This window comes from Amblyomma mixtum, chromosome 5 (genome assembly GCF_055824585.1).
Source record: "Amblyomma mixtum isolate Tamu chromosome 5, ASM5582458v1, whole genome shotgun sequence".
Classification (NCBI taxonomy): Eukaryota; Metazoa; Arthropoda; class Arachnida; order Ixodida; family Ixodidae; genus Amblyomma; species Amblyomma mixtum.
Genome location: NC_143016.1, coordinates 154,610,213 through 154,623,949, shown reverse-complemented (window position 1 = coordinate 154,623,949; position 13,737 = coordinate 154,610,213). Strand labels below are relative to the sequence as shown.

Genomic DNA, 13,737 nt, shown 5'->3' with positions numbered 1-13,737 from the left:
ACTTCGTGTCTGCACAGACACGGATCTGCAGCATCTTCGTTGCGACGCTGTTGGAAGGGCTACATTAAAATAAGGAAGTAATTACTTATTGACATCTACTCAAGCTCAGCCATACGGCTACCACTGAAAGCTGTACGAATTTTTCAGAAACCTTGTAGTTGAAAAAAATTCGTCCTTGTCCGGAGTTTAAACTCGTTACCATGGCTTCACCGGAGCACTCTCTCCACCAACTGAGCTAACCGGAGCGGCTAGCTAAAGGCCGACATAGCGGGCCCGATGCACCTTGCTGACTTTCTGACGTAGGGCTCAGCAGCAGCCGATACACCACCCAGATCAAGTTTTAATTATTTGGTAATTGGCCCGAGATAAAGTTACACTGCCAGCCCAAGTAAGACCCGGTAAACGTGGGACCTCTGTCACTCTCCGCCATTTCGCCATAACCGATAGCAAATATTGATGCAGCTTTTTGTCCTAGTTCGCTATCCATTGTTGCTCTTGTAACCTCGAGTGCTTCGCGGCTGGTAGCCTGCGGCACGGGCGACGATATTTTATTTTCATTCCTTACTTGCGCTCCAACTTGCTCTTGTGAGGGGTCGGAGCTGGATTTCCCAGTTCAAATCCCAACAACGCCTAAAAAACGCAGTGCATGGGAGTAAAAGCAGAGTTGCCTGTCAGCCACTGTGATTGCGTTCCACTCTTCTTTCCTCTTTTGCCGGAATGTGGGCTGCTCTTTACCACCATTCTAGTAATATAGGGAAACAGAGGGGCCCCACACGTGCGAGCTGTGACGAGGAAGACGAAGAGAATGAATCCCTCACAGGGTGCCACCTCGAAGCCAAGCTTTGTAGCGTTGGTCAAAAGCGATGCTCCACGGCAAAATGCGGCCAAAACGCCGTCGCCAGCCCTCAACATCCGCCGGAGGAGCCGCTCCATGTCCAAAGCGGACGAAGCGCTGCAGCTTCCGCGGCCGTCACCGCTCCCGGGTCCAGCGCCTCCAAACGTCGTCCCCAGCAGCCGTAGCCGTTGGTCCGGGAGCCTCCCAGGTCCCGACGCGGTTCCATCTACGACCCACAGGACAAACCAGCGGAGCGTCGGGCCAGCCTCAAACCGCCGCCTCGAGACATCGCCGTGGCCAACTTCGCCGGCGCTGGAGCAGAGCCGAAGGCGAGAGGGCCTCGACTCGTAAGCAGGGAGCACAGTCAGGTGTACATGACGGCACCACCGGAACCCCCTCCACCACTGGTGAGGCACGGCACGACAGCCCTTAGTGATTGCTTGAGGGAAAAATTTCGCCTTAAAGCTTGTATCTTCTACAAGCCGACGTCCACGGATTGTCCTTGCCGACCTTCAGTTTGTTGCCTAAAGAGAATTATGCAGCCTACTCCTCAAGAATTCCTTAAACCGCTGTAACACATTCCGAATAAGAAAAATGGATTTAGCCATATGGCTGAGATGTTTTAAAATTTGCAGCTACAAAACATGCCACGGCACAGCAGTAATACCGCTAATGTAAAGCTCAGTCAAAAACAAGATAAAAACTTCGGGGTGATTTTTATCTTCCTCAAGCAAACCTTCACTCATCATCCTTGTCATTCCCCACTTCATTCCCCATAAACTTTTATCCAGCCCACCTCTGAAAGAACTAATTAAAGCCCTTGAATACCATTCTCAATTCGAATACAAAAAATACTTGCATTACTACGCAGTATGTGGATTAAGGGCCGTAAAAGTCACCAAGGTGCAGCACTATTACCGCTCTCGCGAAATTGAGCCGAAACTGCATTTCAAAGTTTTGATATCGACCTGGTCGTCGATAGCAGGTGTCAGCACGGAGGAGTTTGCACGAAATGCTTATCACATTCTAGTACGGTTCATAGACCGTGCTACCCGCCCCGTTTTAATCGGCACTCGTCGCTCTACGCTCATTCTACCCTCACCGCAACCGTCGACGTCTGCCCCGGTAACAACTTCGGCGGCTTTACTACCATCATAACTTCGTGTGCGTTTGCGAAAAGCTCTCACTAGAACCGAGTGCTTCTCTACTGAGTCGTCAGGCACACATTCCTTTCTACTTATTCTAAACCACCAGCGTTTAAGGTTACGTTTCAAGTGGTTCTAGTTTGTTGGAAAAATGTGTGCAGGCCGTGCAACAGTCTCTGTGGCGAACACCTTGTCTGATTTGCGCGGAGAAAGGGAAGGGAAAATAAAGGTATATGATAGGGGCTGGTTCGGACGCAGGAAAGGCGGAAGGAACACGGCACAATGCTGCACCAAATGCGCACAAGACAGTAGGCCGAGCGTTCCATGGCAAGGTATGGGCTATGCCTGGGGAGCTTGCCGGATGCGACGCGAGGGCCTGGATGACAGAGGGCTCCCTTGTAGCGGAGGATGTGACGCGCTACGGCAAAGGCCGAGATGGCTTCATAGAGTTGTCGGCAGCCGTATTGCTTGGCGCTCCCACATGCGATGGCACCTTCTGCAACGCAATGTGACATGCGCGCACACTGAGCGAACATAGTTTGTGGTGCAACCACTGAACACATGGCGCATTATGATCCGGCTGAAGCAGTTGCGAAAGGGCAGCTCAGAAATTACTGAAAATATATCGACTTGCGTCAGGTTTGGCTGCTCTCAGACGATATCGGCAGATCAATGTAATGCGGCAATTTAGGCAGTGGTGGACGGAGTGAAGGGAGCGACACACGCAGCTGCGGCCTTGTTTCGTCTTGTGTAACTGACCCATCCCTGCACAGGTGGGTTCTTTCGGCGTGACCTTCCTGTGCGAGGTGCTCCGTTCCCTACCGCACTGGACATTGGGGCATGCGAAGCTTTCAGCGGACGCCAGGAATGTTTAGGATAATGTTTAGAGAGCGCTCTCGATGTGGCGGGGTCACTGGTAGAGCAGCGAGAGGATCAGCTTGGACAACAAAGCTGCTGTCATGGAGCGCCTGTCCAATGCGTGATTGCAGTGGAGCCCGCAGGTCTGTTCCAAGGAAATGCCGCGCGCCTTAACGTTAATTGAGAATTGGTCAGCGCAGGTCGTGACGTCACATCAGAGTCACCCAGTGAGAGTCAGGTTTGACACCATAACACTGGTTGGCGGGGGTGCGAGCTGCGCAGCAGTCAGTGCGCGTGATAAGTGTGGAAACGATCCAATCTGTTATCTGTAGGTTCAGCTATTACAATGAAAGCAACTTCTCTAATCGAAGCAACACAGGCCGCAAGGCTTAGAGGTGCAGGCTAGGACCTGTCCCGAGCTGGTAATTTGTGCATGGCTGTAAGAAAATGGTCACGCATTAGGTAACGTAAATCAAAACCATCGAGGTTTGTACAGTCTATATGTACTTACATGGTATGGCTCGCTATGCAGGGTTGACGAGTTAGACGCCCACCTTACTAGCCATCTGCCTTAAGTGAACGCCCTGAGATGCCGTGAAGCACCAAGAATCACGCTTCCAGTGTGGTTCATATCTTAAATAAGCGTACTGAAACCGGGCTGAAGTGCCCTTAACTTTTACTGACTACCTGTTTGTTTCAGTGATTTCACAGCTGGCGTGCGAAAGCTGAAATCAGCATTTGAGTCTAACAATTCCACATTCCTGTCAAAAACATGGTACTATGGCTACCACTCTTTTTAAGTGGTGGGGTGCATCATTTATTTAATAAACACCTAGCTTGTTCATGCATACAGTCAACCAGACGGACTGCTTAGCGCGGCCGCTGGGGCTTTCCTACATGATCCACGTCGAGGAAACGTAAGTTGGGGGAAGATGGCAATAGGTTGGATGGCGAAAAAGAGCCTCTTCTCGCCGTCTTGTGACCGGCCTTGCGGATACCTGCATGTTTGCCGCATGCCAGAAGTCAAGGTAGATGTACCCATGCCGCGATGGCTTTCTTGGTGTGTGATGAATTTACGCATTTGTCACAAAATTAGGCCGATATTTTGAAGACTGCACATAAGCAATCTCGCCGGTGCGCGCAGTAGAACATTCTGGGACACTGGAAGAAAGAAATGTGGAGAGCACCTAACCTTATGTGTGTTCCTGCCGTCTCCCCGCGCCTCGAAAAGAAACATGTTCGCGCGCGCCGTCGAACTTTCGAGAAGTTTGTAGTAAATGCTGCACTTTGCCGACACAGAGGGCGTAGCCTTGAGCGTGCACAGTGATGCGCTGTCTACTTCGCTAGCGCGCCGGCGGACGCGGATCGGATAAAAGAACTCGACTTTTCCGGAAAATGGTCTCCAGGCCTGACTAAAGGGGATGCACGCCCGGCGCGAGAATGAGACAGCGAATGTACAGTTAATACTGTGCGTATGTGCGCGCCTGCCTTGTCGTGAAGAAACGAACAGACGCGGCACGCGCCTATGCTACAAGAAGGACGTTGAGAGCTGTCAGTCAGCCCGTACAGCTGTTTAATAAGCTTCGGAGAAGCGCGGCCGGAGAACTCCCGGGTCAACACCCCTTGCCCAGCCACGGACCAGCGAGGCAGCGTGCGCCAACCTGCTGGACGGCTCCGTCATGTTCCTCCTGTCGTCGTACTATCGCAGTGCCCGGTGAACAAATTGTGTTTGTTTGCCTGTCTTGAGTTAGTGCTCTTTAGAATCATATCTTTTTTTTGTATTGTAGTATCTCTCAAATGTTACTTTCCACGTGTTTCATTGTACGGTAAATCACTTTGTGTAGGCTCATACGAGTGCTTGTAAATTCCTCTGTACCGTCTCTTTGCTGTGTAAACTTTGTTTTTGTTTGTGAAGCTTTGCCTCCGACCCATTCTTTGGCTTGCGACCGGCGAAAGCTGGGCAGCAAACGACCTCCCCCTTGTCACTTGGTAGCTGGTTTCTGGCTGGGCTTGCCACGATGAGTTGAGGGCATCTCCTTAGAGACCGCTACCCCCACACGCTCTAAGGGTGTCTTGTAGTGCACGATTAAGTGCACGAAGGAGACAGTATTCCAATGCATTCACTCAACTCTTCTCGGTTCCGTCCTCTGGAGATGAGCGCCCATATTCCCGTATGGGAAAACTGTCGAGCGTAAACGGAACAGGCCTGTCGTTTGTGTAGCTCTTAAAGGGTTCTCCTGCGCTATCATTTCTTTATAGCAGTGTTTTGACACAAATGTACCAGTAAACATGAAGAGAAAAGACTCAGAGTGCAAATAGTGCACACTGCGAACGCGCCAGACATGTAGAGCCCCGTTTTCTCTTGTTTTTACAGCTCTAAGGAGATGCCAAGAACGTTTGGCTGAAGTGTGCAATGGAGACAAAATTGATGAATCCAGGACGCATGTGTTCCTATCCATGGCGTCAAAACAAGCGGAAGACTAGCAAACTGTCAACAGGAACTGCCCTGCTGCAGCCAGTTGCGTTGTTTTTTCTCCTCCGCGTAGGACCTCGTTGGCTGGCGAGACCACAATTGTTCTGATGAAGAACAAACAGCATTCTCCTGTCGTATTGTTACAATTCGCTCTGGGATCGCGCAGTTCCCTTATTTTGTGGGATCTCTTGATCTGTCCACTGTCCCTGACCTTCCTCCCAGGTTCCTGAGGACCGACGCCATCAGCCCCCCTCTTACATGCAAGAGTTGATGGAAGAGCCGACCGTAGGCAAACATTGCGCGTTCGGCGTGGTGGTGCTCCTTATCGCCCTGACTGTGCTGCTCATCGTGCTGCTCCTCAAGTCAAGCGAAAGGGTGCCTGACTTAGACAAGGCCAGCATAACCACCAAACCCCTGCCCACAAAGGGGCCACGCATACTCGAGGCGGCGGTCGTAAATGCGAGCGTCCTGCCCAGCACAGACATTCCATTGGAGGAAGCGGCGGACACATATCACGAGGACACTGACGACGCTGCCTCAGCTACGCTCGCGACGGGCCTATAGAAACGCATGGTCATGCATACGAAATGCCTTGAAGAGCTTTATTCGCTGTTTCACCAGCCCACTGATACTAGTAAATACTAAATACATATTCAGTATATATCGCTGCTCTCCACACTATAACACTGAATTCATGGAACATCCCGCAATCAAGGAGGCTTGGAAAATGCGAACAATAGTTGTTGGAAAATGATTTCTATCAGTTGCGATTGCTCTACTCGAATTCGGCCTTGGATATCCAGGTTACAATTGCGTCCGGCTGTATAACGCCGATATATAAAGCCACATGCCAAGAGCCAAATAAGATTTTCTTTCTCACAAACACTCCACAATGTTCTTCACGGTCTCTGAGAGCTGGTGATGTTGGCAGAATGTCGTCTAGTGGCGAAAAGCCAGCAGTGACTAACACATGAGTATCACCGTTAAACTCACCTAACATTCACACTTTCACCAGTAAAGACAAGAAAATTTTGCTAAAACACGAAGCTTTGTGGGTTATTGAGATTAGGCTACCATGATATCTGTCCAAATAATACTGAAATGTATAACAACGATGGAATGATTTTACTCCAGTTCGAAAGATTTGGTTTATGGTTTGTGGTTTAATGTTGCAAAGCCACCCAGGCTATAAGGGACGCCCCCCGGTTGACAAATGAAATAGGCTTGTATTCTTTGCACAAAGCAGAATCAGTGGTTTGTATAAACATGCGAACCCAGACTTGAGTTGGAATAACCCGTCACAATTTCATTAATGCTGCAGCACAGCGCGGTGAAAAGATTCTGTGTTATCACTATAATAACAGGGTTTGGAACTGTGCGCTGACCTGGTGATGGAAACGTCGTCGTTGTTTTGTCTATTCATATAAAATGTACATTTTTTTTTATGTTGACGCCTGGGTACGCTATTTTGTGCACTTATTGCTTGGGTCCGAACTAGCAGCTTGCTAAGGGCCCAGATGCTTTTATCACCCTATTTGTATAACCTTCATGCAAAGTGAATAACCTGAAACTGAAACTGAATAATAGAATCTTGGGACGGCAAAAACTAAAAAAGTGAAAACTGGGGGCATTTGGTATTTTATGTAAGAATCTAGAGTAAATTACACCAAAGGACAAGAAACAAAGTGCTTCGTCGTGTGGTGGTCATTTTTCTACCCTCTTTTTTTTGTCCATTTTGCCATTTAGCGCTATTTCGATTTTAAGTTTAAGATCCACTTTGATGAAGGCAAACTTTTATGGCGCATTACACTTATTGAGCACGTTCCCATCAGATGTGAAACCTGAAATGAATGTCTGGTAATTTTTGTTGAATAGAGATTCCACAAAAAGCAGCAAATAGTCTTGCTACTATGGGTAATTCGCTCTATAACCAAAGTCGCTCATTTGCCCTGCATGCCGCTGCGACCTATCGTTCAAAGAAGGTTTCTTCGTCAAGATTTAGAACGCCGGCCGGACAAGAAGGAATGTTCCCGCGAGCAGACACGGCTGATATCTTACAATTCGATGTGGAGACGTCCACTCTTGCACGGAGGCACTGCCTGTTGTGAAGTGGGCGCACGAGGAATGGGCAGATTATGCTCTGACGCAAGATAACGAGCTCTCGATATGTACTTCGTATCTCCTTTAGAAGTGCTCCGGGAAAGAGGTAACATACCTGTGCTTAAACTTCATACGCACGATATCGCATTCTATGACGCTTTTCTCATAGCTTCATATTAGGGCGCCTCTTTTCTTTTCTTTTTTATTTTATTCATACTGGCCCCACCAAGCTATGTTATAAGTTTGGATGCCAGGGTTGCCGTTCGTAAATACTCTGAGAAAAATTGGCTAATCTACGACCCCGTCTGCCAAAGAAAAGTTCAGGTTTGCTCCCTGGCTACTTCATGGCTACTTTGAACTTCTATTCTGGCACATGTACAGTCACTTTTGTAGTGGCACAACCGCTCGTAGCTAGGCTACCTAGAACAAAGAGTCTTTACACTTGACCCTGAAGGCATTTATCTTGGAGGCCTTCACACAGGTGTACCCTTCACCTAGGCGTTCACCGACATGAAGGGCTGCCAGATCTACACATCTGCTAGGTTGCCCACAAGCTAGTGGGCAAGTGGTCCGCGTGCCTCAAAACAGACTTCAGGGACATACGTACGTACGCGCGCCCGGAATCGGAAAATGCGCCTAGTAGTGTTACTGCACTATAAAAGCGGGCTTGAATGGGTAGGGAGCACTTCGCCTGTGCACAGACACCAATCTGCAGCATCTTCGCTGCGACGCTTCTGGAAGGGCTGCATTAAAATAAGGAAGTAATTACTCGCTGGCACCCACCCAAGCGCAGCCATACGGTTACCACAGAAAGCTACAAAGATTTCACAGAAACTTAGTAGTTAAAAAGAAAGCGTTCTTGTCCGGGGTTTAAAGCCGGGACCACCGCTGCACCGGAGCAGTCGCTCCCCCGGCTGAGCTAACCGGAACGGCTAGCTAGAGGCCTAATTAGCCGGCCCGACGCGCCTTGCTGATGTTGGGCCGTGTAGCAGCCGATACACAACCCATATCGAATTTTCATTATTGCCTAATTGGCCGGAGATAATGTTTCAGTAAGAATCGATCATGTCGGGGCCTCCGTCTTACTCTCCGCCATTTCCTTATAACCGATGACATATATTAATTCAGCTTTTTCTCTTGGTCGGTATTCATTTTTACTCTTGTAACCTCGAGAGCTTCGCTGGGAATATCAAGCACTTGCTACATACCCGTGCTGAAATGCCTGCAGCTGGCTCATGGCTTGCTGGTTATTGAATGGAATGAATGAATGAATGAATGAATGAATGAATGAATGAATGAATGAATGAATGAATGAATGAATTAATGAATGAATGAAGTCGTTTAATCACTCTGTCCCTTGTTACTCTTGTAACCTCTAGAGGGTGATTAGATGACTTCATTCATTCATAATTTATTCATTCAATATCGACCATGCCATCAGCTTGCTGCTGGCCCGTGAACCCGAGCCACTTTCTGCAATTCATGAGGGCTGCATGAAAAACAAAAAATAACCACGCAGGGAAAACGTCTATGTAACCATGAAAGGTTTATTTTTTTTGCGTTAAGAATACATCATGTGGTGCTCTGTTTATATTTATGGAGCTGATGATCTCAAAATGGTAATAATCTTGTATTCTATCACTTCGTTTGCTCTACAGACGTTTAAAGTGTCACTTTTCACACCACGTAGTAAGAATTCGACGTCTCTTGCGCAGGAGTACCAAAAGACGAACATGATGAAGGTGCAGGTAGACACTTATTTAATCAAGCATTCTTTAATAACACATGAGCAAACATTACTGGTATAGAACAAGACATTTTGAAAAGGCAATGTTGTTCAGAGAGCATGCTTGCAAAACATAGCAAGATTTTTTACCGAAATCAATCTATTGAAATAAAGCCCTCTAAAATACAGAATAATCACTTTACTTCCACAAAGCACATAGCAGGAAAATACGCATTTTTCGCATGCGTATTTTTCTGCTATGTGCTTTGTGTTTCCCACTTACCTGTTCTGTGCCCACCCCTATAAAAGGGATGCATTAACAATGTAAAATCACTCCTGAAGAAGATAGGTCTTCCGATCGAAACGTCGAGTCGAATAAATATGTTTCCCTTAACGAAGCTTATACTTCGCTATATATATATATATATATATATATATATATATATATATATATATATATATATATATATATATAATTGGTAGAGCACTGGACGCGTAATTCGGAGGTCGTGGGTTCGGTTCCCATCAGCGGCTTGTGGTTGTCTTTTCTTCTGCTCTTCTATTCTAGTCATTTATCTTAAAGCGATAACATATTCGTTATTATTCTTCATTGATCAACACAAAATAAATAAATATGAATAAAATCACCTGTGAATAAAATGAATATGAATATGATATGAATAAAATCACCGGCGTCTGTGGCTGTTGGCTTCTCTTTTATATATATTTCTTTTTACGAAGCGTATACATCGCTATATATATATATATATATATATATATATATATATATAAAAACCCGCGGTTATTTTTTTCAGGTATTTAATCTAGATGGGTATGTACAGAGAAAGGATATATATATATATATATATATATATATAAAGGGGGTAGGTGGGTGGGTGTATACACACAAAAAAACTATTTAAAGAGCACCTAGGTAGGCGCTTCGTGGCAGAAACTTGACAGAGACAACTAAAAGGTCGGCAAGGGTGTACAGCGCATCAGGAGAGGAAAGCAATCCGGTAGGAGGAGGAGGATAGACTTTATTTTCGTCGACAAATGCATCTGAAGGTGTGGGGTTAGATCCCCATCAAGTGGCCATGAGTCCGGGGCGTTCGGCGACGTCGAGGGCACTTGTCACAACCCGAATCTGTGTGTCCGAGTCGGAACTGAGCAATGCGTAAAAAGTCCAAGTCTTTCTAAATGTCCGTTACCTGCAGCAACATTCGGCTGAACTGAATTCTGGGTTCAACATTGCGGTCTTGCATGCGCGTTTTCCAAAGGCTATGAATTCGAATCACAAGAAACATATCATTGGGTATTGACTCAGGGTATCATTGGGTATTGAAGGTAGCGCACACTATAGAAATTTAGGAGAAAATCTTTCTAATAAGGGAGTTATTACTCATTGCCATCCACCCGAGCGCAGCCGTACGGCTACAAAGGAAAGCTATACAGCTTTCTCAGAAACTTCGCAGGTAAAGAAAAATTCGTCCTGGTCCGGGGTTCGAACCCAGGACCACCGCTTCACCGCAACAGTCGCTCTACGAACTGAGCTAACCAGGACGGCAAGCTTATGGTAGGGCGAGAGCGAATTGAGCAATAACTCGAAGTGGGAACTGTGCTGTTCAAATGTTTAGGGGAATCCCCCAAGGTGGAGTAGATTTGTAATAAGGGAGTAATTACTCATTGGCATCCACCCGAGCGCAGCCATACGGCTACAAAGGAAAGCTATACAGCTTTCTCAGAAACTTCGCAGTTAAATAAAAATTCGTCCTGGTGTCCTGGAAAAATTCGTCTGTGGCGTCCTCTGCAGCACATTCCAAAACAAAATCGCGTCTTTGCAGTCTATGAAACTATGTTAAATTGTTTCAGGCACATTGCACAACTGGCAGTTTACAGAAGACACAAAAATGTTTTTCTAACGAGCCACTTGTTGACAGTCAAGGTGCTGTTGTGCACTGGCCAGCGAAGCTGACCTGTTCTCGCCGCCACGTTTTCGAAACCAAACTCCGGCCATATTTTCTTTATTTCTGCCATTCGGACTGTTTCAGACACACAAAAACAACAACGTTCTTTTTTTCGAGATTGAAATCCTTGGTGGTAGTACACTAAATATGACATGAACCATACTGCGAACAAAAAAATTGCCGACGATTGCGTTAATCCCTTGTGCGAAATTTGAGCGCAGCTCACCAGCTGTTTCAGCTTTTTCATAGATTGAGGCAACGAAGCATACTGTAAACAAAAATGCTGCAGTTCAAGTACTGCTGAACATGGTGAGAGGGCGAAAGTTACGGCGTATCGGGCAACTATAAGCGGCTTGGCGCCTATAACCTTGAGCGCGTTCCGGACAGCGGATAGGCAGCGCACCGACCCTGGCATGTGGCAGTGAATGGTTGATAGCGAGGTGGTGGTGGTGAAAACATTTATTACGAATGAACAGGAGGTAGTTTGCTCACCCAATGAACACGGCGGCTTATTGCAGGAGTGCAGCGTGTCTGCCGCAACTTTGTCAGCGCTGACGCATGCAGCCCACATCTCTCTCAGCACCACACGTACCTATAAGCGAGATTCAGGTGTCAATTGACCTAGGAAGCCAGTTGTGCGCACTTCCTTTCCTTAAAAAATATCGGAGTGTAAAACGTTGCCAACGACAATGAACACGATGAACGCCCACGGCCTCTGGCTTGGTAAATTGGTTTTTTGAGGAGCGGAAATGGCGCAGTATCTGTCTCACATATCTTGGTGGACACCTGAACCGCGCGGTAAGAGAAGGGTGGTGGTGAAAACTTTTAATTGATGAAATAGAGTTTGGGAGCCACAGAATGGCCCCGCTACATGGTCGGCGTCCCTAGTCCGGGACACCGCATGACAGGGCCCCATCTCTCGCCCGCTTCACCAGAGCCCTTTGGCACTCAAGCGAGGAGCAGTTGAAGAGGGCAGTCTCCCATGCCTCTCTGGAAGGGGTAAGAGAAAGGCGGAGGTGGGGATTTTGAGTACATGCTCACACCATGTGGAAGATATCACAGGTCTCCCCACAGTGCGGGCATCGCCCATCCGTGTTAGGATCGCAATGTTTTATGATCGCAGGATAGAGTAGAGTACTATCTGCAGGCGCCTTAAATTTCGCTCCTCCGCTTACTCAGGCCCTTTGCAGGGGCCGGGAAAAAGCGGTGGTTGTCGCTGTAATGTGTTATTTCCCTGGATCGCAGCAGCGGCTGGTTAGTCTCCGAGCCAGAATAGCTGGGATGAGGAGCCCGGTGAGTAAGCGCTCGGGCAGCCGCGTCAGCGGCCTCATCACCTCGTAGGTAGGTAGGAAAGACTTTTATTGCTCTAGAAAGGTGCTAGTAGCAGACGAGAAAGAAGAGGTCCATCTTCTTTCTTCTCACAGGGTCGGTGCCCCTATTCCAGGGCTCCGCTGAGCTTCGCTGCTCGTTGGGCGTGCTGGATCAGACCTTGTTGGCAACCCAGATCGCCGCTGGAGAGCCGGCTCTCCCACTGTTCTGCACTCGGGTCTTTGCGAAAGCTGTCGTTCCTACTGCATTCCCACGTGATGTGGTACAACGATGTACCACATGCGGTGCAACACCACGGGCAAGTGTCCCGATATTGCGTCGGGTAAATCTTGCTAAGGATATGCAGGTTTGGGAATTTTCCTGTCTGCAATCTTCGCCAATACACTGCCTCTAGTTGATTTAGATCAGGATGAGGCGGCGGATAGCGGATCCGTACCCCCTTATAGTAGTTGAGAATGTCTGAGTACATAGGGCTGACTCGGTCGGGTAGATCGTCCGATTGGGAGGAACCTCGGCTCGTATACCCTCGAGCTACCTCGTCGGCGCGTTCGTTCCCCGCTATGTCGGTGTGTCCTGGCACCCAGTAAATGCTATGTGTGACTTTTGGTGGGGTCGCGCTCTGGAGGAGCTGGAGCGCGGCGTGACCTATGCGGCCGTTCATGTAGTTACGGCACGCTTCTCTCGAATCTGTAAGGATGGTAAGGGACATGTTGCTTCGATAAGCGGCTACCGCCGCTAGAGCTACGGCCAGCTCCTCCCCTTCGGTTACCGTGCAATCCCTCATTACCTCGTAAGCCCTGGTGACCAGGAGCCCAAATGATCCTTTTCGGTATTGGATCAGTGGCAGTCCGTCTTAGAATGCAAGCCGCTAAGGGGGAGATCTCCTCTGCCAAGTAATGATCACATGCTTTTCGGGAGTCCGTAATGATGATTCTCGAATTCGCGTGGGCGGCAGCAAGCGCTATCGCTACATCCTCGGCTCGCATTCAATTGGGGGCTCGAAAGGAGAGTCCATCAACGTGCATTTCCTGGTGAACGACAGCGGCCGTGTAAAATCCCGTGGGCGATGACCCTGCTACGGCTACATAATATACACCTGGTCGGGAGCCGTGTTGTCTCTCAAGAGCCCGAGCCCGCGCTTGTCGTCTGTTTTCATGCATGTCGGTGTCCATGTTACAGGGGAGCGGGGATACCCAGAGCATATGGCGCCACAGTACTGGGATACGCTCCGCCTCCTGTGGAGTGCAGTCGTGTTGGATGTGTAAGCGGTTTAACAGGCGGCGCCCAGAGGCCGTCTGCATGAC

The 13,737-nt window shown here is 48.2% G+C and overlaps 1 pseudogene; it reads left to right on the top strand.

The window, feature by feature from the left end:
• Positions 1–805: 805 nt before the first annotated feature.
• Positions 806–5,875, top strand: LOC149344191 (uncharacterized; annotated as a pseudogene).
• The last annotated feature ends 7,862 nt before the right edge of the window (positions 5,876–13,737 follow it).